General features: G+C 39.9%; 3 pseudogenes; 1 reads left to right on the top strand and 2 right to left on the bottom strand.

Moving 5' to 3' along the window:
• Positions 1 to 848: 848 nt before the first annotated feature.
• LOC143438717 (small nucleolar RNA SNORA17) lies at positions 849 to 949 on the bottom strand (annotated as a pseudogene).
• A 14,966-nt stretch (positions 950 to 15,915) lies between these two features.
• On the bottom strand, positions 15,916 to 16,558 carry LOC143438361 (ADP-ribosylation factor-like protein 4A; annotated as a pseudogene).
• Positions 16,559 to 17,997: 1,439 nt separating this feature from the next.
• LOC143438360 (phosphoglycerate mutase 1-like) lies at positions 17,998 to 19,627 on the top strand (annotated as a pseudogene).
• The last annotated feature ends 4,116 nt before the right edge of the window (positions 19,628 to 23,743 follow it).

Here is a 23,743-nt window from a genome sequence, read left to right as displayed (position 1 = left end):
GGCACTGGCACTTACAAGCCATAATGTATGCACAAAGGACCTGTAGGGTGAAAAAGAAGGGAAAAAAAACTATTTTTCCCAGTGAGACTCCTCTGGATAAAACAAAGTTTTCATTTGCAGATGGTTATCAAGTAGAGTTAGCTTAGGACTGGGAACATGTGTCCATTTCAACTTGCAGCTCTAGGATTCCATCTGGTACAGACCCATGCAGGCCCCATGCATGCTGCCTCGGTCTTCTCAAATTCACATGTACTTCAATCATGTTGACTAAGAGGACCTTATTTTATTGATGTCCTCAATCCCATCTGGCTCTTACACTCTTTCCACCTCCTCATCCTCAGGGTTCCCTGAGCCCTGAAGGGAGGGATTTAATAGAGATATCCTGTTTAGTGGTGGGTATTCCAAGGTCTCTCATTCTCTGCATAGTGTCTGGCTATGGGTCTCTGAGATGAAAGCTTCTGTGATGATGGCTAAGCAAGGATATATGAGTACAATAGAATGTCAGTGGGAATCATTTTACTGCTGCTTTTTGTTTGCTTGGTTAGTTTAGAACAATAGTATTTGGTTTTATGCTAGGGTCCCAGGCTATCTATTCTCAAATTCTTGGACACCCAAGAAATATCAGATTTGGGTTCCATCTTGTGGAGTGGGTCTTCAAACAAATCAGATATTGGTTGGTTACTCTCAAAACCTTTGTACCACCATTGCATACGCATATCTTTCGAGCAGACCAGCATAGTAGATCAAAGGTTTTGTGGTTTTTTAGTTCTTCTAGTCCCCAGCTTTCTCCAGTCTAAGGAGCTCGCCCAGGCCTGCATAGGGCCAGGCTGTCGGTCATCTCGTTTTTTTCTGGGAATCATTCTGATGTTCATAGGGCAGAGCACTGAGTGTACCCCTCTCTTCTTTGCCACCTATTAACATACACGTGAAAGATGTTAAAAATCACAATGAGTCCTGTCGGTGGATTTTTCCTTTGATGAGTATGTAGTATGTATCCCTATCTTTTCTGATTAGTTTTGGGGTGAAGTCTATTTTGTCAGACATTAAAAATGGTTTCTCTATTTTGTTTCTTAGGTCTGTTTTCTTGTACTGTCTTTTTTCCATCCTTTTACCCTGCGTTGATGTTTATCCTTGATGTTCAGTACTTATCTTAGATGCAGCAAAAGGATGGATCTTATTTTTATATCTAGTCAGTCTGTCCATTTTTATTGGGAAATTAAAACTATTGATGTTGAGAGATACCAATGTATGGTGGTTTTGATTCTGATTATTGTTGTTTTAGTAGTGGTCATTTTGTTGTTGGTGGTTGTTGAGTTGATGGTTGTGATGTGTATGTCTGTTTCTCCTCATTTGATTTTCTGGTCTGGAACCATTTATATCCTGTGTTTTCTTGGATGTAGTTAACCTCTTTTGTTGGAGTTTTTCTTTTAGCACTTTCTGTAGATTACTAGCTATTGTATAAATTTGATTTTACTGTGTAATGTCTTATATTCTTCACTGATTATGATTGGAAGTTTTTCTGGAAATAGTAAGCCAGACTGGCATCTGTGATCTCTTAAAGTCTGTAGAATATTTGTCCAGGTCGTTCTAACTTTTAGAGTCTCCACTGATAATTCAGGTGTTATTTCAATAGTCTGCCAATAAGTCTAGGCATCTAGGATTGGGAAGATTGTAAATCTAGGTACTGATATCTGGTCTTGCCTTTGTTGGATGTGTGGGGTTTTTTCCCTTGGTTTCTGTTTCCTCTCTGTTTTTTAGGAGGTTATGGTGGCTGTATGTGCCCGGTAAGGAATACTTCTAGTTGTTGCCACTGAGGCTTCCTGGTAAAATGTATTTCACTTTAAAATGGGGATATGCTAGGAGAGGGATACTAAGCAGTTATACAGTGGACATAAAACAGAGTGTTCCACCAGGATATGCTTAACCCCCTACAAATGGGGTCAACGAGGGAGAGTCTACAGCAAGTAGTCTGCTACAAAGCTGAGGATGAGACTGGGTAATTGGATATGGCGAAAATAAGGGAGTATGAAGATCTGAAGCCCAACATCCTGCTTTGCTGACCTACTTGCTTCTCTGGCAGGGTTGATGTTGGGTTTTCAGGTAATACCTGATGGATTCCAGGGTTGAGGTAACAGAATGTGTGAGAAGGAATGCTGTGGAAAAGATCTATGCAATCCACTAGAGATGGGCAGAGGGGAGGGCAGGCTACAACACATAGTCGGCTACAAAGTTGGGAGTGAGACTAGGGCACTGTATTTAGAGGAGATGAGGAAGATGAGAACATCCACAGTTAGACTACATGTTTCCTTGGCTTGAGTAAAGGATTCTATCTTTAGACCATTCCTATTTTATGCACATCTCAGCAGAGTCAAACTCTCTTCTTTCTGGTAATAATGATGCCCACCTTAGTTCCAGCAAAGATATGTTTCTTTTAATTTGATGGCAAAGATATTCCTTAATATAAATAAATATTTTGATGCTAATTCCACTTTCCTGGGAGAGGCTGCAGAGAAGGAGTGAATCAGTACACAGGTGACTTCTTGTGAACCTCCTGTCCACCTTAATTTGTAAAACAAAGGCTAGAGCCAGTGACTGGGCAGAGAAGGGGAGGTGGAGAAATAAAGGTTGGTGGGAGAGAGAGAGGGAGAGAGGACAATGGAGGAGCAGGAGGTGGAAGGTCAAGTGCGTGACTTGGAAAACCCACAAGTTATAAGGGTCTCATAGCTGGGGAATAGAGTAGTGTAGTGGTGAATCTGCCCAATCTAGGTGTGCAGCTTATATTCATAATTATTGAGCTGTTTTCTTTAAAAAGTCCTATTTGGGTTGGAGATCTATCTAGGATTGACAACAAACCTATCTCTTCAACAATGACCCAGGTTTTAGCAATTTTGAACACACACATGCTCAAACACACATACACACAAAGATACAAAAATAGGAGATGTAAATATACTTTTGTCTTTACCAAGTTTTGTTGACTGAGTCATATTCTTGCGTCAGATAGGCTTGAAAAGTGGAAAAGTAGAAGTGTGCTGATGTGACCTGTACTGGTGAGTGCCCGTGGGTCAGTGAAGTTTACTATACAGCTATCATCTTCTCCTGACAGTTCTGGACTCTGAAGCATGTTCCTTCCTGCTGAGTTATTAGGAACACTGTGAAGCAATGTTCTAAAGGAAGCAGTCACACTCAGGGAATCTTTAGATTCTGTTCAGTACAAGCTGAATATTCATTTCTCTTTGGAATTCTTTGGTCTCTGTGAATTTAGGTGTTCTCTGAACTGAAGCATGGGGCACAACCTTGGCTATCTCTGGAACACAACTTCTTTGTGCTCTCAGAAAACACTTCCCAAGAGATTTCACCTCAGTGATGCTGATCTCTTCTGTCACCACCTATTTCTCACTTCCACTTAACCAGCATCAATTGGTCCAGTAGTTTTCTTCTACTCTTGATTCTAAACCCAGAGCCATATGGCCAAAGCTGTCAAGTTCTGCTGCTTACTAGAGCTGAAACATGGCCTCCTTATTCTATTACATTATCACCAGGTTTCTGTTTCCAACTCCTTCACTGCCTATGCTTTGAACTCAGAGACCTCCATGGCTCTGTCTCCTGAATGCTGGTATTAAAGGTGTGTTCAACCACACCTGGACCTAAGCTTCTATTTGGAACTTGCTCTATACGGGACTGGCCTTGAACTCAGATATCTGCTTGCCTCTGTCTCCTGGAATTAAAAGTGTGTACCACCATGCCTGAACTTCCTTAGAGGTCATTACTCCCTTTATCTGTTTATCTCCTATAACATAGGATTCAGCTCCATTGAACTCCCTGGTGCCACAGTTCAAATCATCCTCAGCAACAAAGTCTTCCATATTTATACTAGGATAGCCCATTAAACCATCCCACTGCTTCCCCAAACCCAAAATCCACATTCCTCCAAACAAAAGCATAAGTCAGGTCTATCACGCCAATACCAAATACTGGTACCAACTTCTGTCTTAGTTAGGATTTTGTTGCTGTGAAGAGATGCCATGACTAAGGCAACTCTTATAAAGAACAACATTTAATTTGAGCTGGCTTACAGGTACAGAAGTCTAGTCCATAATTATCAAGATAGGAGCATGACAGTGTCCAGGCAGGCATGGTGCTGGAGGAGTCAAGAGTTCTACATCTTCATTGAAGGAGGCCAGGAGCAGACTGTTTTCAGGCAGCTAGGAGGAGGGTGTCAAAGTGCACTACCACAGTGACACACTTCCTCCAACAAGACCATACCTACTTCAATAAGGCCACACCTCCTAATAGGGCCACTCTCTGGGCCAAACATATTCAATCCACCGCAGATGGTAATAGCCTTTATTTGCAGTGAGGGTGGGAGTTGAGGACCTCCTTGGCCAACAACACTCATGTAGGTGATCCTAAAAAGCCAAAGCAATGGGATTGTCAACAACTTTATGCCTTCTGAGAACATAAATTTTTAACTTTTGTTTACTCTTTAACATGTACGGGCACAGACTGTGGTAGAGATTTTAGAGTCACCTGGGTGGAAACCTTCTGTGCCTTACCCAAATGTAAAGCTCCCAAATCTCACAGCTGTGCCTGGCTTCTGCACCCTTTGTTAACCCCACCCTTTATCATGGATTATGGCCTAGGACTTCATTTGTTCTTTGCAAGCAGCCTGTATGAACATTTTAAACTGTATTTATGACATAATTCTAACCTACGAATATTCTTAAATTCTTTATAACTCTTTTGAGAGATATATAAGTGTGCCTAATAGAACAAGGAATTGTTATATCAGTTAATTGGAAAAAATATTCACTTTCTAGATATTGCTTGCATTATTAGGTTAATGGAAACAATTATATCCACCAAAGAATTTATCTCTAAACTATACTTAATGTGACACAAATGCTATGGTAGATATAGATTTTTATTTACAAAAATTAAGAATTTAGTGTGTATTTTAAACAGGATATGGAGGATTGGAAAGATTCTAAGAAATTAATGAAGATAATTTAATTGTACCAATTTTCTCAGAATTTAAATTCCTGAAGAAAGATAACAGCTAGACGGGAGCATTGCTCATGACAATGGGGAATGGGGTTAGGGTAGGAGTCCAAATTTCTCAGAACCCTAACAGAAAAAAATGACCAATGAGAACCTATGTTCAACTCAGGAAAAAAAAATCAAAGAACCTAAGACAGGCCTGTAAATGCAAACAAAGTGAAAGAAATATAGTGTCTGGCTGGAAAGGAAAAGTTCCTGAAATAATCTTAGGAAAAAAAATCACATGAAACTGGAAATATATGAGCAAAGAGGTTCGGTAAGACATGCCACTGACCCAGGGAAGTAAGATTTTTCTTCTTTTGGTAAGTGGATGAAGCCCCCAGGGCCTTCTGCATACTATGCAAGTATACTCAAATATATATATATATATATATATATATATATATATATATATATATATTCAACTATAACCCAAACCTGCAGGAAACTTTAAGTTCAGAAAGAACTTCTTTAAATGCGTGTGAATGAATAGAAATACTGAGTCAATTTTGCAGGTGAAAAATCAAATGCCAGTTTATGCTTTGTAAGACACAACATGACAGCCTTCCATGGTGCCTCTTTGAGGCTGGTAGTGGACAGTGCATAATCCCAGCTACAATTATCAAAGTGTCTGCTTAATGGCAGACATTTCCTGAAACACACAACTTACCCCAGAAAGAAAGCCCATTGCAGACCAAAGTAATGACTACACAAATGTTTAATTTGATGAAACAATGAGGTTTTTATTGTGGTTAATAGCAGAGTATGAAGGAGAATCTATTTAAAGGAGATAAATGCCATTTACCAAAGTTAAATCAAGATCAAGTAAACTATCCAAACATTCTCATAACTATTTAGAAAATAGAATGTGTCATTAACTCCCAACCAAAAAAAAATCCCAGGGTCAGATGTTTTTTGTGCAGAATTCTTCTAGACCTTAAAACAAGAGTTAATACCAATACTCCTCAAACTAAATAGAAAAGTGGGAATTCTTTCTATGAAGCTACAGTTACTCTGATACCTAAACCATACAAAGTCCCAACAAAGAAAGAGAACTTCAGATCAATTTCACTTGTGAATATAGATACAAAAATATTCAATAAAATATTCACAAATCAAACCCAAGAGAACATCAAAACCATCATTCACTACAATTAAGTAAACTTCATCCCAGTGATCCAGAGATGATTCAATATATGAAAATCCATTTAAAAAAAAGAAAATCCATTAATGTAATCCACTATATAAACAAACACAAAGAAAAATCACATGATCATCATTTAGATGCTGGAAAAGCCTTTGACAAATTCCAACACCCCTTCATGTTAATAGTCTTGGAGAGATCAGGAATTCATGGCACATACCTAAACATAGTAAAAACAACATACAGCAGAACAATGGCTAATATAAATTAAGTGGAGAGAAACTTGAAGCAATCCTACTAAAATCAGGGACAAGACAAGACTGCCCACTCTCTCCTTAGCTATTCAATATAGTACTTGAAGTTTTAGGCAGAGCAATTAGACAACAAAAAGGAGATCAAGGGGATACAAATTGGAAAGGAAGAAGTCAAGATATCACTATTTGAGAATGTCCCACCGTACCACAGGGACACGTGCTCTGCTATGTTCACAGCAGTCTTGTCAGTGATAGCCAGAAGCTGGAATGTCCCTCAATGGAAGAATGTATACAGAAAATGTGGTTTACTTACACAATGGAATACTATGCAGCTATTTAAAATGAGGACATCACAACTTTTGCAGGCAAATGGATGGAACTAGTAATATCACCCTGAGTGAGGTAACCCAGAATGAAATGGACGTGCATGGTATCTACTCACTGATAAGAGGACATTAGCCCAAAAGTACAGAATATCCATGATACAACCCACAGATAATAAAAAGTTTACCAAGAAGAAAGGCCCAAGTAAAGATGCTTCAATCTCACTTAGAAGGGTGAACAAAATAATAACAGGAAGCAGAAAGAGTGAGGGATCTGAGTGGAAGAGAAGAGGAGTAGAGGAAAAGGGGGCAGGTTCAGGTATGGGGGAGAGAGGAGAGAAGCTCAGAGGATCAAGAGAATGAATGGAAATATGCAGCTGTGGGAGGTGGATGCAGAGTAGGGAAACCTCGGGAAAGTCCCAGACACCTGAAGTGTGAGAGGCTCCCAGGATTCAAACGTGTTGGCCTTAGCCAAAATGCCCAATAGTGGGGAGATAGAAACTAAAGTGACCATCTCCAAGGTAGACAGGGCCCCCAGTGGAGGAATGGCGTCACCAACCTATCTTCAAAAGAATTGTTCCTGTCTAAAAGAATTGCAGGAACAAAGATAGAGCAAAGATTGAAGGAAAGGCCATTCAGTGACCAGTCCAACTTGGGATCTATCCCATGTGTGGACAAGAAACCCTAACACTATTTATTACTGATGCTATGTTGTGTTTGCAGACAGAAGCCTAGCATGGCTGTCTTCTGAGAGGCTCTACCAGATGCTGACTAAGACAGATGCAGATACTTACAGCCAGCCATTGTACTGTTAGGGACCACTATAGAAGAGTAGGGGAAGGGTTGAAGGAGCTGAAGGGGATGGCAAACCCATAGAAAGACCAACAGTGTCGACTACAGCAGAGGACTGCCTTGTCTGGGCTTAGTGGGAGGGGGTGCACCTAATCCTGTAGAGACTTGATGCCCCAGAAGAGGGGGATGTAGAGGAGGTGAAGTGGGAATAGAGGAGGAGAGGGTAATACCATCTCAGAGGAAAAGGAAGGGGGATGGGCTGCAGAACTCTTGGATGGGGGACCAGGAACGGGGGCAACATTTGGAATGTAAATAAACAAAATAATTTTTTAAAAACAAGAATAACTCAAATGCAGCTGCATCACTATAAATCCCACCCTAACACAGGTGATTCTGGTAAAGTGCAAACCAGGAGCTCTCTGCACAGCTTGCAGGCAGCAGGACACTCAGGATATGAATATCACTTTCTGCAATTTGGCTGATCAGAATCTTCACCGACCCTTTACTTCATTTATTCTGGTAGCAGTCCTCAACAGTCTGACAAGTTTCTGTTCAGCTGGATTGTGACCCTTTATATACCTCCTGAAGTTCAGGAGCCTATACTTTCTTTCTTGAAAAATCTTTCAATTGGGAGAAAAACATAATACAATGATATCCTAGTCACATGGGTGATAGTATTGCCCAGAACTATGGAGAACCGGAAAACATTGCAAATAAGGGTACAGAAGCACTTGGGACACTGTGCAAGATTTAGGGAGTGCTACATAGAAGCTCCAGAGTCAGGTTACTGTTAAGCAACAAAGCCAGCCCCAAAATAGTATTGTTATAAGGGAAGGGCTAGACCCAAACTTGGAAAAAGAAACCTGAAATCATCCTGAGAAGCTCTTAGTAAAAAAATATATATATATTCATTTAATTTTAGTGTAAATTTGGATTAAGTCTTTGGTTTTTCCCAGTAGATTTGAAGATGAGAACAGAAGCAATGAAATTTGTTTGATAAAAGATAAAAACACATATCCATTCCAAACATGAAACCAGAATGTGAAGATCTGTTAGCAAGTGAAATATCACAATTAGGTTAAAACAATAAATTTTGGTATTGTGTACACAGTGGTTAATATCATTAGATTGTATACTTCGAAATAAGTGGAAACAGAATTTTGAATTTTCTCATAACAAAAAAAATTATACGGATCCAAGGAGATGAGCACACTAAATATCTAATTTGTGGACATATATGTGAGGATCACTATGCATCCATAAATATGTACAATTGTGTCAAATAAACCAACATGCAAAGTAAAAATATAGACATCTGAAGCAATCAAAGCCAGATATGAAGGTAATATGAGACTCAGAATTTGACCAGCTTCTCTTTACTAAAAAGAGAGGCTTCTGATGAGGGGAAGATGTGCTAGTGATGATTCACAAATGACATGCTAGTGACAAGCCACAAGTGACATTCAACATAATTTACATATAAAAGACACACAAAAGGGAGGCAGTATGCCTAGAAACTCCACAGGGCAAGAACTTCAAGGACGATCTTAATTATTGTTTATAGCTACATTCCCCTTCCAGTAGAAATACTTTGGGTCTAACAACAGCAATGTACTCGTGGAAAACTGACATTGAATTTGTAGCAAAAGTTATCTGGATGAGCTCATAAGGCTACTTCATCCAGAATTTATGCAAAACAAAAAAACCATTAGCTTTTGAAACTGAAATGACTAGACTACTGGGAAATCAGTGAAGAGTTTTGATATTGTAGAAAATATTGTGAGAGCAGATGAAATCCTTGATGAATGTATATTATTGATATGAACACAGTCATGTTAAGGCCTTCACTGCCTCAGATCCATGGGAATGGCAAAGCTTTCCCTGAAACAGATTCAGAAGAATGCCAAAGCTTTTGCCTAGTTAGAATAAAGATGTTGACAATGTGTTCTTCCTCCCAGATTAGCTAACCCACCTCCTCATTCATGCTATACAATGATCGTACTGAGTTTCTACAGTCCAGGGGGCCCTTAGTTCCATAACACACAAACTCTGACTCGTGTGTAGCTTCATAACTGCAAAAAAAACTACAGACTAAAGCAACACAAAATGTCCTCTATGGCAAAAGGTCACAGTGACAGGGAAATGTTAAAGAAAATCTCAGACAATGGATCAAAGATACTGTTTAATCTAACTTAGCTGGTAATGCTATCTCTAACAGCAGCCAGAACAATATATAAACAGCAGTGGAAAAAATAAAAAAGTGTTTATGTCTGAAGTAAACTTGGAGTCTTGTATATCTGTCTACAGTGACTCTCTTTTCCAGGCCCCAGTGATGCTCGCAGTTGTGCTGGCTGTAGTAGGTGGCTGGTGGTTTTTCCCACAGAGTGCATGACACACCCAATCCCAGCTTTTATGTGTGTGCACTGTTGTTTCTTCATTCTTGTCAACTGTGTAAGATCACTCTAAAATCAGTACAGGTCACAGCAATAAATAAATGTAGAAAAAAGGAACACTGGTTCCTTCCGGTCTGGGCCAGAGCACTGAGCAGACCTTGGATGGCAGCTCTGCCCCCAACATCCAAGAACCCAGAGGAAGCAGGGATCCCAGGTGCTGGAACTCAGGCAGTATCTTAGGTAAGCAGACAGCAGGGCCCGCCATAAACAGAGAGTGACTGGGAACCAAAAGGACCCAGGAAGTCACTCCCGGCCAGGAACACTGGTTCCTTCCTGTCTGGGCCAGAGCACTGAGCAGATCTTGGGTGGCAGCTCTGCCCCCAACATCCAAGAACCCAGAGGAAGCAGGGATCCCAGGCACTTGAACTCAGGCAGTGTCCTAGGTAAGCAGACAGCAGGACCCACCCTAAACAGGGAGTAACTGGGAACCAATAGGACCCAGGAAGTTACTCCTGGCCAGGAACACTGGTTCCTTCCGATCTGGGCCAAAGCACTAAGCAGATCTTGTGTGGCAGCTCTGTCCCCAACCTCCAAGAACCCAGAGGAAGCAGGGATCCCAGGCGCTCTAACTTGGACAGTGTCTTAGAAACTGAGAACTTAGATCTGAGAAGATCTGAGGCCTAGATCAGACCTCTGCCAGGTCTGCTGTTGTGTGGACCCCGGATTCCACCTGAGACATACTGGAAGGTCCACTCAATCCAGATCCACAGAGGAACAAATGAACTCAGAGCTTCAGACAACATATCCTGAGATATTCTAGAGGAGACACTGCACCCAGAACAGCAGACACCTAGCTGGACTACTACCTTGGAGGCACCATATCCTGAGGCATCCTAGAGGTACCACTGTAATCAGTGCAGCTGGAAAAGATCACAGAGACATCTGGACCCCTAGGAGATCAGACACAAGCTAGATAACAAGAAAGACAGGCTTCAGTCAGAGACAGCAAGTACAGGCAGCACTAGAGTTAACCAGATGGCAAAAGGCAAGAGCAAGAATGTAAGCAACAGAAACCAAAGTTACATGGCATCATCAGAACCCAGCTGCCCCATCAGAGCAAGCCCTGAACACCCCATCACACTAGAAAAGCAGGAATCAGAATTAAAATCACTTCTCATGATGATGATAGAGGGCTTTAAGAAAGACATAAATAACACTCTCAAAGAACTTAAGGAGAGCACTGGTAGACAGATAGAAACCCTTAAAGAGGAAACACAAAAATCCCTTAAGGAATTGCAAGAAAATGCAACCAAACGGGAAAAGGAATTAAACAGAACCATGCAGGATCTAAAAATGGAAGTAGAAACAATAAAGAAATCACAAAGGGACAATACCCTGGAGATAGAAAACCTAAAAAAAAAGATCAGGAGTCATAGACACAAGTATCACCAACAGAATACAAGAGATGGAAGAGAGAATCTCATGTGCAGAAGATACCATGGAAAACATCGACACAACTGTCAAAGAAAATGCAAAATACAAAAAGCTACTAACCCAAAATATACAAGAAATCCAAGACACAATGAGAAGGCCAAACCTAAGGATAATAGGTATAGATGAGGGGGAAGACTCCCAACTAAAAGGACCAGTAAATATCCTCAACAAAATTATAGAGGAAAACTTCCCTAACCTAAAGAAAGAGATGTCCATAAATATACAAGAAGCTTACAGAACTCCAAATAGTTTAGACCAGAAAAGAAATACTTCCCGCCATATAATAGTCAAAACATCAAATGTACAAAACAAAGAAAAAATACTAAAAGCAGTAAGGGAAAAAGGCAAAGTAACATATAAAGGCAGACCTATAAGAATTACACCAGACTTCTCACCAGAGACCATAAAAGCCAGAAGATCCTGGACCGATATCATACAGACCCTAAGAGAACACAAATGCCAGCCCAGACTACTATACCCAGCAAAACTGTCAATCATTATTGATGGAGAAACCAAAATATTCCATGACAAATCCAAATTTACACAGTATCTCAACACAAATCCAGCAGTTCAAAGAATAATTGGTGGAAAACTCCAACACAAGGAGGGAAACTACAACCTAGAAAAAGCAAGAAAGTAATCTTCCAAAAACCCCAAAAGAAGATAGTTACACAAACATATCTCCTCGGATGTTAGTCCAAAAGCTTGGATTAGCGAAGACTCAACCCATAGACCACCTGAAGCTCATGAAGAAGGACAACCAAGAGGGGATGTCTCAGTTCTACTTAGAATGAGAAATAAAAATGCTCAAGGGAGCAAATAGGGAAACAAAACATGGAACAGAAACTAAAAGAGGGGCCATCAGGAGACCTTTCCACCTGGGTATTCACCCCATGTACAGCCACCTAATCTAAACACTGTTGTGGATGGCTGGAAGTGCATAACGTGAGGAACATGATATAGCTGTCTCCTTAGAGGTCAGCCAAAGACTAAAACACTCAGAGGACAATGTTCACAATAAACCACTGATATGATCAGGGGTTTCCCAATGGAGAACTTAGTGAGAGGACTGAAGGAGCAGAAAGGGTTATTGACCCCAGGTGGAAAGCAACAATACCAAACAACCAGAGCCCCCCCAGGGTCTAAACCACCAGCCTGGGAACACATAGGGAGGGACCCAAGACTCCAGAGGTATATGTAGGGGACGATGGCCTTGTCGGACATAGGTGGGAGAGGAGTTTCTTGGTCCCATAAAAAAATGAATGAAAAATGAATGAATGAATGAATGAATGAAAACACAGTGGGGGGGGAATGTGAGGGCGGGGAGGGTATAGTGAGGGGGTAGGTGTGGTCACTGCCTCATAGAAGCATGAGGAGGGGGATGGGATAGGTTTCTGGGTGGTGGGAGGAAGTAGGCTAAGGGGATAAAATCTGAAATGTAAATACTACAACCAATTTTAAGAAGCGGGAAAAAAAAGTCTTCAGAACCAACATCTTTAAAAAAAAATGTCAGGCCCCTGGGGGTGGGAAATTTTTTTTTCTTGATACTAAAACTTGTTCTGAGAATTGTATATTGCAGAATACACAGCCTTGGTGTATCTACTCATCAAGCATACTGAGCAGACCTGCCCAAATCTCTGATTTCCTGGAATTCCATCTGGATTCAGTGAAGACACAGCATCAGAGGCTTATCAACTTACTCTCCCCCCCACCCCTCTTCTAATATCTCAACGCCCTTAATCAGCTTGAAGAAGTTAAAGAAGAGTCAGCGCCCCTATTCCCTGAGCTTGGGGACTAATGTGGTTAATAATGGTCTGTCTTTCTAGGGACAAGTAGTGGTTTTGTTGGAACAGGGAGGATTAGCTAGGACTTACTGCATAGCCATAACCTACTGGTAGAAATCTGTATAATTATTATCAAGATGAAGTTATAAATTCTTAAATGGTACAAAATTTACTTTGATCTCAAATTTAAGGTTTTCATTGGTACGAGCTCCTTATTAATATAAAAGTGAGATGAATATTGATACGCTCATGGGCATTGTGCCTGTATAACACCTTTAGGAATACAGGGCCTAGACCCAGCCTTTTTTAACTTTTTTAACTTATTTGGGATGGTTAACCTATGAGTTAAGGGACTATAGCAAATTCATATTTTTGAGTTTATTGTTAGGGTGCTTTCCATATTTTACTTAGAAATAGCTGAGAGGAGTTAACAGAAAACAGTCCAGGTTACCTTACATGGATAGTTGGTTTTCAAAACATCAGAAGTCCATAGAACTGATGCTACAAATATTTATATATTAATGTTCATATTGATTAGAGACCTGTCTGCTCCTGACAGCTTCCTGTCGTGGATTCTAAGAAGAAATTGAGCATCCTTGGAGTTACTCCAGTTGTGTGGTAACAGCCACGAGGCAAGAATTGCCTCTCTCCATCTACAGACAAATTACTGTCCAGAAAAGGACACACATGCAGAATAGTCGACTGATTATATCTGCCTAGACAGAGTAATCAGTCCTTAATAATCCTGCATCACCAAGGTCTGTCAGATGATTCTGGGCCAGAAGGCTGAAGATTTGATGCTCCAACGTTCGGTAGTATAGGGGCTTTTCAGGTGTTCAGAGGTCTCTATAAATTGGCTAAGTTTTAGAAGCTATGATTTGTGCTTCCCACAATTATAGTTAACTCAGTCATTCTGGATTTCTGACGGGGTTGAAAACTTATAGCTATTTACCGTAAGAGAAAAGATTTGAGTGGATGGTCGGCAGCTGACATTCATCCTAAAGCCAGGTTCAGAACTAAATGTTTTAGTTAGGATAGATGACAGAGGTGCTGGTTAGTCAACAAAACGATGGACTGGGTATTAAGACTATCTTGTACCTCACTGGTACAAATTGGCATAATTATGCTCTAATTGTATTTTGAGAGAAAAGTTTTATTTTAACAGGAAGGGTGATGTGTAGGAGGAGCTAAGGTAGGAGGAGTACTGAGAGGAAGAAAAGGAGTAAGAAGAGGAGGAGAAGAAGGATAGGAGAAGCTAGGTGATGAAAGAGAGAAAGAGGGGGGAGACAGGGAGGCAGATATTCATGTATCTCCACCAGTCAAAGATAGTTGTTATATCTAGGTTGGTCAGTGGGTTACACCTCTCATTGAACAATTCCAAACTTATAACGCTTATGATTAACATTATTTTAAAAAAATGTATAAATGCAAAAAGGAAAAGGGGGCATGGGATAGGGGTTTTATAAGGGGGAGGAATGGGGAAAGGGGATGGCATCTGAAGTGTAAATAAAATATCTAATAAAAAAAAGAAAAAAAAAGATAAAAAAAATGTAGAAAAAAATGTACCAACTTCTAAACACTATTTAGCCAAGCAAACATTTACAACAATTTCTATGATTAACTGTTCCTTCTCAGATATTCAAACACATTTTGTATACAGTCTTTATTCTAATTTATATTGTTTCTGCTATAATTATCATCCAAAAATGCATTTATGAGCAAGTCTGATCCCTATTACACTCTTCTCTTCTAACAATGAATCATTATTACATTACTGATACCATGTGATGAGGAAAATCTGACTCTTCACACAAATACATACACACACAAACACACACATACACAGAGAGAGAGAAAGACAGAGACAGAGAAAGAAAGTGAATGAGAGAGAGAGAGTCAGACAGACACAGACAGAGATGAATACACGGAGGGGGAGCAGTGCACATACCCACATCAATTGTCTAGAAATAACAGGTTAAAAGCTGAGCCTCGAGTGTCTATGGCGCCCTACAACTAGGCATACTTATAGCCTAGGTGAAAAGGAAGGATCCACTTACTGCCATATGGCATGATCCCAATCAGGTATCTAAATATGGGGAGTAGGGCATGTTTGTGTTTTTTCTGCAGAATGCTGAAGGAGCATGGTGGCTGCCAGAGTGATTGGTGAGACATGCTGATGCTGAGAAAAAAATGATGCTGACCTGTGAGCTTGCTGAGTGCCCTGACAAGGGTGACTGGGGAGCTGTATTGGACATATGTTCCTGACCCACCTTTGCTTTCCCATATTCCATATGGGACAAGCTGCCTTGCCTCAAGTTTTTAGAACTTATAGGACAGAAAATCAAAAAGAGAAGTTATAATGACTTGTATTTTTCTTTTTTGTTTGTTTGTTTTTTGTTTTTTGTTTTGTTTTGTTTTGTTTTGTTTTGTTTTGTTTTGTTTTTCACTCTTCAAAGTTTTATTTCACTAACTTCAGGTCAAATTTCCACAAAATTATTTTCTAATCAATTACTAGCCTTTTTTGGCTTCCCAAAATGGTAGTACCAAAAGATTTGTGGGTCAGGGAGAAGAGACCACTTTAAGAAGCATTGCATTTACTCATCTTCCAAAGGCAACAAAACAAAGCTTTAATAGCATCCATGAGGGCAAACAGGCAAACCAGGCCGTAGACACTCTTCAGCTTGTCAGAAATTAGACGAAGGAAAACCTATTCCACACCGATATAAAAGGTACTGCCATTAATCTCTTCTTTTTCTGTTGCTGCAACGTTTTTCTCCTTTTAATTATCATATCATGTAGTTTTTCAAGTCCTTCCTTTAGCCCATCTCCTATGATTGCACAGGTGGGCTGCAAATGCCAAGGAGTCGATGAGCTCAGTTCACCCATTGCTAACAACTTCTCAATCTCTGAGAGAGAGAGTTCCTCAGGTCTTGTTAGCAACTGTAAGCACAGGGACTCCCTGATTTTCTGATATCCTAGTTATTTTATGAAGTCCAGTTTTGGCTTCTTCCATTCTCTCAACATCGACAGAGTCCACCACAAACACGATGCCACCTGTGCATGGGGTATATGACTTCCACAGTGGTCTTAATTTCTCTTGACCACCTACATCCCAGAAGTGAAAAGTGACTGTTTTGGAATTGCCCAAGGTTACCTTAATTTTCTCAGTGTTAAATCCTTTGGTAGGTATGGTATTTACAAATTCGTTGAACTGCAGCCTGTATAAAACTGTTGTCTTTCCAGCACAGTCCAAACCCAGAATAACAATGTGAAAGGACTGAAAGGACGGCAGGCTGGACAGGATGAAAGTCTGGTCTGACAGTCCATTCCCCATTTCCAGCTGCAAATGGTGTCCCAAACCGAACGCGTTCTTCTTATCTGCTTACAATTTCTCTTCCTAGGTGACCAAGCTACACGATTGCTGACTGACGGTCCTCCGTCATCCCGCCTCTGCGGCTGTCAGGGCAGTCTGTCCCAGGGCAGCAGCGAGGCTTGACAGCGGCTGGGCCGATGCCAGCACCAGCTGGTTAACGGTGCTCCGACTTGTATTTTTCTTAAAGGTGACCAGTTATTTGGACTCAATCATGGACTGGTCTAGAAATCAATCCAGTATTGGAAATAACAGTCTTCATTTGGAAGGCTGCATCTGGACATTTTCAGAGACATATTTGGAAGCTAGCTGCAGTTCTCTATGATGTTATGATAGCAAGAGATAAAGTTGGGGCAGGATATGGATTTCAAACTGGTATTAGTACATGTGATAAGGCTCTTTTAATTGTCAAGTTAAAATTACTTTTGTTTCTTCTACAGTATTTATTGTAAGTTGCGTTGACTGTATACTTTCTAATTGTGTTAGTGTGCTTAAACCTAGCATGTCTGTTATGGGGGTCTATCAACCAGCTTTTGTCTTATTGCCCTGAGTATTATAGAACCTTGGTTTTATAATACTCAGGGCAATAAGAAAAAAAGCTTGCAAGTGCTGGAAGAAGTGAGTTAGGTTTTAAGCAGAAGCAAGAGGGTATTAGGCTTGATTATTGCTGGTATAACAGCTTTAATTACATTAATTGCTAGCACCACTGCTTCTGCAATTGCTTTGACACAAGTTATGACATATACTTTTATTAATTGTTTAGCAAAAAAAAATGTTACTAATGTGTTGAGTATACAAGAAGATTTATATAGGTTTGCAGAATAATGGATTGATGCTTTATATTCTATTGAAATTATCAGATGGAGGTTCAGGGTTTAAGAGTTAGGAGCTATCTCGAGTGTCATGCCAAATACCAATGGATTTGTGTTGCTTCTAAAATTTACAATGATAGTCATCATAATTAGAAAAAAGTTTAAAGATTCTTGTAGGATGTTTGGCATAATTCTAACACTCTCTGGATGTTTTAACTTTGCATACTGAGATTATGAGTGTAAAGAATGCTGCTTTGCTGAGCTTTGATGCTGCAGATAATGCTGATAAAATTATCTATCACTTGAGGTCTGTATTTTCATTTTGATCAAACCTCTAGAATGGCATATATAACTTGAACAAACTAGCCCTTTTTGTCCTGGGAGTACTTTTATTTCTGCCCATCTTGTTAAAGCTTGTCTCTAACAACATCAATATGTTGGCAGCCAAAGTACATGAGTCGAAACTGAAAATGGACCTCCAGACAGAGTTATTAATTTAACAGGCTGGCAAGCCAAGGACAGGTAAGATTCTGCACAGTGCTTTCCAACCTAAGACAGTACTGCATAGTTTTTGATAATGCATATTTCATGATGGGTAAGGAGGGCATTCTTTTCAGAGAGACCTAAGACAGGCTCAGTCTGGTTTATACAATAAAAAAGGGAGTTGTGAAGAGCTTTGGGGGCTGCCTGGCAGGAATCTGACATTGGCCAAGGACAAGGAAATGGACTGCATGCAGGAATACAACATTAGTCTAGAACAAAGAAGTAATTTCAGGCAGGAATCTAAATCTTAATCTAGAACAAAGAAGTAGGCATGAAAATGAGTAGGCTAGGACAGAGAAGTAGACTCTGATATTTTGGTCATCCTGATAAGCCCTAGAAATAGTGATCATGGGACTCTATTTATTGTCCTGCTTGTTCTTTGATTATCTGGGTTTAATGTATTGCTTGTTCTTTGACTATTTTCATCTATTATATTGCTAGTTCCTTATCCTAGCACTGACCTTAATATTTGCATGTAATGTATATTGCATAAAAGAAAAAAAGGAGGAGGAGGGATGGGATAGGGTGTTAATTTAGGGGGGAATTGGGAAAGGAGATAACATCTGAAATGTAAATAAATAAAATATCAAATAAAAAATAGAATACCAAAAAAAAATTATCATGGTGGGGAAAGGGATTGGGGATATCCTCTTGGAAATAGAGGGGAACAGAGGAGGAATGGTATGAGGAACTGTCAGGGGATGGATCAGGAGGGGGATAATGACTGGACTGTAAAAATGATTAAAGATAATAATGATGACAATGGTCTTACAGAAAGCAAGTTTACATTTTAGCAAGAGTTTTGAATATTCATGACCTCAAATGAGGAAATAATTTTTATAAACAAGAACTGAGAAAGGCAGGAGAAGTCAAAGAGTTAGACATCTTTAATTACATTTATTTAGCCATCCTACTTTTTATATAAACACTTTTAATTTTTCATGGTGAGATAAGAGCAGAATCTCATTGAGCCTCAGTCTCCTGAGCCAGGCAAACCTCAGGGAAGTAAAGCATGGTGGGCAGACATTGTGAGATGCTGGCTACAAACTTTACATCTGCTTCACCTCCATGCAGAAGAGAGAGTAATCTGGACCCTCGGGACAGTCCTGGATGTCAATGACCAGATGTGGCTGCCAGTGGTCAGGACCTGTCATCTCAATGACAAACACTATGGTGGTGGTGGTGGTGGTGGGGAGGATGGGACTATTTAACTGTTTGGTCTCAATAAAGCAGAAATGGTGAGGTGCAGATAAAGATCTGAGGTGATCACCCAAATTCCCTCTGCTTCTGATGGAGCCCAATCATCCCTTACACAGCAACATCAGTAAGGATCACAGGTATGTGGACTATTGAGGTCCAACTACCCTCCTGTATGAGCCTGAAGGACACTATTTCCATAGAACTGCCCTTCTGGAATGAAGAAATTGTCCCCCAGATCAAGGAGAGGAAAAGGGTCTTGATTGCTGCCCATGGAAACAGCCTTCAGGGCATTGTCAAATACCTGGAGGGTCTCTCAGAAGAGGCCATCATGGAGCTAAACCTATCACTAGTCAATTCCACTGTCTATGAATTGGACAAGAACTTGAAGCTCATCAGGTCCATGAAGTTCCTGGGAGATGAAGAGACAGGATGTAAAGCCATACGAGCTGTGACTGCACAGGGCAAGGTGAATAAGTGAAGGAGAGCAGGCAGACTCCTTGCCTCTTCATGCCTCCTGCACACTTCCACAGCAGCGGTCATATCGACTACATCTTTAGGATTTTTTTTCCCCTTGGGATAGTTGTTTTTATTTCTAAGTTTTATGTTTTGGTTGTTTTGTTTAGTTTTATTTTGGTGTGAGACATTTTATACAGCCTAGACTGGCCTTGAACTCACTATGGAGACCAAACCATCTTTAGGATCTTAAGTTTAAGTTGTAGCTGCAGATGGGAATATGTGCCCCCCCCATTTTCATTTTATCATTTTATTCCTCCACCCACTCACTTCATAGAATCTAGTCAAAATAACACCTTTGGGGAGAGGGTGCAGGTTCTTGGTTGACATTCAGGGATGACTCCTCTTACCAGGAGAATTTAAAGGTAGTAATTATAGATTTTCTCACTTCTTTGTTTATAAAGGGTATGTGTAGAAAGAGGTCAGGGAGGAACTAAGGTGTGGCATGACCAATGAGGAAAAGCTGCAACCTAGTTTTGCCCTGGGACACAGTAAGGTAACTGGGGCTCCAGTCATTCTAGTGTAGGGTCAAAGTAACTTGCATGCTGACTTAAAAGATCCATCCTCTCTGACCCTGAAAGAGCTGCATGCCTCAGAAGGATCAATCCTGTCAATTCTATGTGAGATAGTGAGCTATCACACACACACACACACACACACACACACACACACACACACACACACACGCACGCACATCAGTATATGTTGGCACACAAAAGGCCCTTTGAGGTTTCTAGTGGCTGTTGAAATAGTCCCATGTGGTCACCAGAAAATAAGTCATTCCTCATATCAATTGAGATAAGCTTCTCCCCAAGGGTCGGGAGTACCTCTTGCCTTGTTTTGAAAAGGTGAAGTGTACCTCAATCATGTCCAGGGGTTTTTGTTTTGTTTTGTTTTGTTTTGTTTTGTTTTGTTTTTTGTCTTTCTCAGTCTAAATCATGCTGTGGCTGCTTGACCCTCCTGTATGGGTTCAAAACTTGTTTGGGCACAACTACTAAGTCTCATATAATAAAAAAAAAATGTGCAACAAAATATGAGTAATAACAGTAACAAATTTAATATTTGTTGTAAGAAATTTTCCCTATGGGGTGGTAGACAATATCTGGAGCTTTTACCCAGTGTGTGTGTGTGTGTGTGTGTGTGTGTGTGTGTGTGTGTGTGTGTGTCTGTGTGTGTGTGTCTGTGTGTGTGTGTGTGTGTGTGTGTCTGTGTGTGTGTGTCTGTGTGTGTGTCTCTGTGTGTCCCTGTGTGTGTATGTATGTATGTACGTATGTATGTATGTATGTATGTATGTATGTATGTATGTATGTTGCATAGATGGACCCCATCCTTATTCTTAATTTTTAGCCTGTATACTCAAGTTTCTCCAGAAAATTCCAAGACTTTACTTAATTAGGGCCTAACTGCATACAACCGGCTGGAGGAAGTGACTGGATTCTCAGGTGAAGGTCCAATGATCTTGCCTAGCTCCTTTCTTTTTTCAAAAAAATAAATTAACTTTTAACAAGCCCAGCTCTGATTATTTTAGCATATCTAGGGTTATTATTGGGCCATTTTAGACTGCAGATTTGATTTGATTTGACTTGATAACTAGATTGTGTGTATCAGCAGATAGAGGCAGATAACCCTAAAATCTATCTTGTTATAACTTTAATAAGTTATCTTGTAAAGTCATTAGGCTGTATAATACTACGAGTATCTGTAACCTAGAGGCCACTAAACAAAAAAACTATAAAAACCAGACATCTACAGAAATTCAAAAAATGTTAGCATTTGGTTGTATTTGTTTTCTTTGTGGATTTTCTTTTACAGATTTTTAACCGTAACCAATAAGCTTACAAATCTTAAGGTTCAGAAAGTTTGTATTTTTGCTGTTTTAAAGAGTATAGTATCTTTTCTTAGGTTGTTTTATTTGTCTCTTTGTCTTAGCATCAGATGATCTTCTGATTCAGGACAATGATTTTGGAGGAAATTTTAAAAAAAAAAAAATGCTTGGGTTGGAAAACAGATGCCATACCTCAACTCCAGAGCCAGCTTTTTAAATAAAGAAGACCAGCATAAAACAGTATTTTAATATTAAACATACCCAAAAAAACTCTTAATCCCTGCAGTGATCATATGGGGAGACCAGAACAGAGTACAAAGAAGGTGTAGAGATAAAAAAAATTCTGGATACAGACCAGTTGTGTTAGCACAGAGAGCAGCAGGTAGCAGAATTGTGGGCTCACGTTGTCCAGGAGGTATGAATGCCCAGAGTCCCCATATTGATCCATCCCTGAGTGGCTGAAGCCAGAACTCCATGGTTATAGACAGGAGAATCTGGGAGATAGAACAACCTGGAAGGAAACATCTATCATAAGCAGAGTGAGGAGAAATGATCTCAAATAAGAGGACATAGAAAAGCACCTTACATGCCTGTGGGACCTAAACAGTAGGCTCCTGTGAGCAAATAAGAGGGATATAGATTGAGCAAGCATCAGTGGGGAGCTGTTGTAGCCAGGAGCAGCCTACTTCACAGTAATCCTGAAAATATTGCATGGAGCTCAGGGGCAGTTTGGCTGTGCTTAGTTTGGTTCCCATTTCTGCAACAAATCTTGAAAACACAAATAAAACAGACAACAAAGAACAACAGAAAAAAGACAGTATGACAACATAATCTGAGAAAACAAAAACCAGAGAAAATTCAGACATCCCTTCACTCATATACCAAAACCAGAAAAACAGTAGGGTGTCTCCTCTGTCCCAGAGACTGGATCTACAATTCTGTCAGATCTTACTTTCTATCTCTCCAAATGTCTGGACTCTAAAACAGAACAGAACAAACAACTCACCAACAGGGCCAAGTTTCAGAAGCATATTGGCCAGTGATTCTTGCTTTCAACTTTCAAATTTAGGATGGTTGCTGTATAGAATACCCAATGCATATCAAGTCCACTTTGCACTTGCTCCCTCTCATGTCTGTTCCAGACCCCTTGCCCTATGTCTGGGGACTCCTTGGGATCTCGCTAGGGCCTCCAAACGTTAGGAAGTTTGTAAATCCTTGGGAAAAGACTGTAGACACAATCCAGTTATAAGTGAAATATTTATTGATTAACTGCTAGTAGGATGAACAATCTCTGAGCCAAAATTGAGATTTCCATGTAGCAGGGGTATGGGAAACAATTTTTAAAGGGGAAGGCCTTCAATATCTAGGCAAGTAAATAAAAACTGTTGTGTTCTGCCAAGTTAAGTGGTTAATACAACTCTAAACCATCTTTAGGTATCTGTTTAAGAAAGTTACAGAAGAAAAAAAGCAGTCATATAATGATTAATATATAGACATTACTGTACATTTTTGCATGGGAATCACTGAGTCATGGTTACTGGAAAGTTATCTTCCAGGGACTGGAGTCAGAGACCAATGGCTGGTAGGTACCAACATGGATGCCTAGCATAAAATGGAGCTATAACACTTATTTCATCTTCTCATCCTTTGTCCTCCAGTGACTGTAGTTGGGAGGATATCATGCCTCATTCCCTGTGGGTATACAATATTGGTTTTGGTCTTCCTTTGTGGGTTTTTGTTTGTGTTTTTTTTTTTTTTGCTTTGTTTTGTTTTTTACAAATATTTGAATACAGAGGCTCAGATTTTTATTGGATATTTTATTTATTTACATTTCAGATGTTATCTTTTTTCCTCATTCCCCCCACCTCATAAACTTCCTATCTCATCCCTCCTCCTCCTTTTTGCTTTTATACCATTTTAGTTACATGCAAGTATTAAGGTCAGTTCTAGGTCAAAGAACTAGCAATACAATAGATGCAAATAGTCAAAAAAATAAGAAAGACAATAAAAACAAATAGTCAAAAAACAAACAAGGCAGTAAACATTCCCGTGATCACTCCTGTGATCACTATGTCTAAGGGCTTATCGGGATGACCAAAATATCTGAGCCTATTTCCTGTCCTAGCCCAAAGTCATTTTCATGCCTGAAGCCTACTTCTTCATTCTAGCTTAAGATTTAGATTCCTGCTTGAAATTACTTCTTTGTTTTATCCTAATGTCAGATTCATTCCAAGCAGCCCATTTCCTTGTCCTTGG

Source organism: Arvicanthis niloticus, chromosome 25, assembly GCF_011762505.2.
Source record: "Arvicanthis niloticus isolate mArvNil1 chromosome 25, mArvNil1.pat.X, whole genome shotgun sequence".
In the NCBI taxonomy this organism is placed as follows: Eukaryota; Metazoa; Chordata; class Mammalia; order Rodentia; family Muridae; genus Arvicanthis; species Arvicanthis niloticus.
Note: the sequence above shows the minus strand (reverse complement) of the source record. Positions and strands in the feature narration are given on the sequence as shown.